Source organism: Electrona antarctica (assembly GCF_951216825.1).
Source record: "Electrona antarctica genome assembly, contig: scaffold_56, whole genome shotgun sequence".
Classification (NCBI taxonomy): Eukaryota; Metazoa; Chordata; class Actinopteri; order Myctophiformes; family Myctophidae; genus Electrona; species Electrona antarctica.
The window spans coordinates 419,086-421,987 of record NW_027638622.1 but is presented as its reverse complement, the minus strand read 5'-3'; the positions used below and the strand labels follow the sequence as shown (position 1 = coordinate 421,987).

The 2,902-nt window shown below is 44.1% G+C and overlaps 1 long non-coding RNA gene across 1 annotated transcript in view; it reads left to right on the top strand.

The window, feature by feature from the left end:
• LOC306917897 overlaps window positions 1–1,120 on the top strand; it is a 2,308-nt gene extending 1,188 nt beyond the window's left edge. The window contains exons 1-2 of the long non-coding RNA XR_013789265.1: window positions 1–687; window positions 736–1,120. The exon at window positions 1–687 is cut by the window's left edge and continues 1,188 nt beyond it. This is a non-coding gene — a long non-coding RNA (uncharacterized lncRNA). The remainder of the gene's footprint in view (window positions 688–735) is intronic.
• Window positions 1,121–2,902: the final 1,782 nt, after the last annotated feature.

Below are 2,902 nucleotides of genomic sequence, written 5' to 3'. Positions count from 1 at the left end.
CTTTGAATAAAACGTGGAGCTCACGTGTTGAACCGACGGACCGACGGCAGGGGGCGGGGCATTAGTTTATGAAAAATAAACACATTCAAATATTGACATTATGGATAATCCAAGGTCTTCTGCCTGCAGCGACACATAGTGTACATTTATTATTACATAACTGGCCTTTTGCTTCTGGCCACATGTCTCCAAACGCCATGAGAACATAACTGGCCTTTTGCTTCTGGCCACATGTCTCCAAACGCCATGAGAACATAACTGGCCTTTTGCTTCTGGCCACATGTCTCCTAACGCCATGAGAACATAACTGGCCTTTTGCTTCTGGCCACATGTCTCCTAACGCCATGAGAACATAACTGGCCTTTTGCTTCTGGCCACATGTCTCCTAACGCCATGAGAACATAACTGGCCTTTTGCTTCTGGCCACATGTCTCCTAACGCCATGAGAACATAACTGGCCTTTTGCTTCTGGCCACATGTCTCCTAACGCCATGAGAACATAACTGGCCTTTTGCTTCTGGCCACATGTCTCCTAACGCCATGAGAACATTTATGTATTCACGTTTAAGAGTGATTGCAGCTGTTCTGATACTGTAGACATCCCGACTGACGTGGAGTCCAGATGTCTCTTAAAGCAGTTTGTGTGTTTATATATAATATGTTCTGCTCTGGAAACAACGTCCTGGTGTTTTAAACGTGTACTGTACAGAGTATTCTAACATGTACTGTACAGAGTATTTTAATGTGTACTGTACAGAGTATTTTAATGTGTACTGTACAGAGTATTTTAATGTGTACTTGTACACAGAGTGAGGCCTATTTTTCTGCTCCAGGTTATTCTGCACAACGCCTCCATACTTTACTAGCTCATGTACAGTCTAAGGTTTCTACTCGTGTACTTATTGTACTTGTACGCATGGTTCCTGGGTGTAAAACATGTTGTTCTGAACGTGTCTAGAGTGTGTGTGCAGTGACACTTAAAATAGGGAATTTTAAAAGCACTTAAAGATTGCATATACAGTATATATATATATACTTATTTATTTTTTGGGGGTTTTATTGTATTTATTTTAAAACTTAAGAAATGTATTTCTTTTTATTAAATTACAACGGTGTGAAACGATGCTTTGTGTCTGTCTGTATTTACACTGCAGGCCACGTCTAACCCAGGCCAGAGTTACCTCATTGTAGTCTTTAGAATGGGCCAGAGTTACCTCATTGTAGTCTTTAGAATGGGCCAGAGTTACCACATTGTAGTCTTTAGAATGGGCCAGAGTTACCTCATTGTAGTCTTTAGAATGGGCCAGAGTTACCTCATTGTAGTCTTTAGAATGGGCCAGAGTTACCTCATTGTAGTCTTTAGAATGGGCCAGAGTTACCTCATTGTAGTCTTTAGAATGGGCCAGAGTTACCACATTGTAGTCTTTAGAATGGGCCAGAGTTACCTCATTGTAGTCTTTAGAATGGGCCAGAGTTACCTCATTGTAGTCTTTAGAATGGGCCAGAGTTACCTCATTGTAGTCTTTAGAATGGGCCAGAGTTACCACATTGTAGTCTTTAGAATGGGCCAGAGTTACCTCATTGTAGTCTTTAGAATGGGCCAGAGTTACCTCATTGTAGTCTTTAGAATGGGCCAGAGTTACGTCATTGTAGTCTTTAGAATGGGCCAGAGTTACCTCATTGTAGTCTTTAGAATGGGCCAGCGTTACCTCATTGTAGTCTTTAGAATGGGCCAGAGTTACCTCATTGTAGTCTTTAGACTGGGCCAGAGTTACCTCATTGTAGTCTTTAGAATGGGCCAGAGTTACCTCATTGTAGTCTTTAGAATGGGCCAGAGTTACCTCATTGTAGTCTTTAGAATGGGCCAGAGTTACCTCATTGTAGTCTTTAGAATGGGCCAGAGTTACCTCATTGTAGTCTTTAGAATGGGCCACAGTTACCTCATTGTAGTCTTTAGAATGGGCCAGAGTTACCACATTGTAGTCTTTAGAATGGGCCAGAGTTACCTCATTGTAGTCTTTAGAATGGGCCAGAGTTACCTCATTGTAGTCTTTAGAATGGGCCAGAGTTACGTCATTGTAGTCTTTAGAATGGGCCAGAGTTACTTCATTGTAGTCTTTAGACTGGGCCAGAGTTACGTCATTGTAGTCTTTAGAATGGGCCAGAGTTACCACATTGTAGTCTTTAGAATGGGCCAGAGTTACCTCATTGTAGTCTTTAGAATGGGCCAGAGTTACCTCATTGTAGTCTTTAGAATGGGCCAGAGTTACCTCATTGTAGTCTTTAGAATGGGCCAGAGTTATGTCATTGTAGTCTTTAGACTGGGCCAGAGCCATAGGGTGCGTTCGGGAATGCGCACCGGGAATGTGGTCAGTTTGTTGAGTGTGGTGGGCGGTGACGTCACAGAGTGCGTTCAGTGTGCCTTATTTACGAACGACCACAGCTGTGACGCATTCACACCGGACGACCCCAGCTTCAGGGTAGGGTCCCTCAGTGCGGGCACTCGGCACACACGGTGCGCAGCGCACTGGATTTTCGAACGACAACGCACCGAGTGCACTGAATAAACGAACGACAAGAGAGCACACCAGTGCGTTCAGGGCGCATTTCCGAACGCACCCTTAAGGTGGCCTTACACTAGCCGATAATCGGGCATTTTTGACGCTCGGGGGGTGCCCGACCGCTCAAAGCGCGATCGGGATCGGCCCGATCAACATCAAGAATGTTTGATATTTGCCCCGCTCCGATTCTCCTGTAGTGTGTGGTGCTATCAGATTATCCTGTAGTGTGTGGTGCTATCAGATTATCCTGTAGTGTGTGGTGCTATCAGATTATCCTGTAGTGTGTGGTGCTATCAGATTATCCTGTAGTGTGTGGTGCTATCAGATTATCCTGTAGTGTG